Genomic DNA, 465 nt, shown 5'->3' with positions numbered 1-465 from the left:
TTGAGGAGAAAATGAGTTAGAAAGCGTTTTAGAAAATTTCAACGGTTGAATATGTTCTTGACATGCTCATGAACATCATACTTAAATCTCATCAACATCCATTGGTTGAATGTTGAAAGATCAAGGTTTGAAGATGGAAGAAGAAATGAGAAAAATGAGAGAAAACTTGAAGAGAGTGTTTTTACCTCTTCTTTGCAAATGCAAGAGTGTGGGAGAAGTGTGGAGTGAGGAGTGCTTAAGGGGAGAGGGAAATCTGATTTCCCTCCTAGGCACTCATGAAGATCTCCTAGGGTGGCTTCCTAGGGTGGCTAATGGTGAGATTGAGTGATTTGCTAAAGTGATGTGAGGTTTGCTTTATGGAAAGGTAAATCTCGCATCCCAATGCGAAACGACCACTTCGCGGACACGTGCGATAAACATGCTTGAGTATTATCGGCTAATACTCGATCGGATATTATAAATCGT

Source organism: Lupinus angustifolius, chromosome LG06 (genome assembly GCF_001865875.1).
Source record: "Lupinus angustifolius cultivar Tanjil chromosome LG06, LupAngTanjil_v1.0, whole genome shotgun sequence".
Taxonomy (NCBI): Eukaryota; Viridiplantae; Streptophyta; class Magnoliopsida; order Fabales; family Fabaceae; genus Lupinus; species Lupinus angustifolius.
This window is presented reverse-complemented; position numbering follows the sequence as displayed.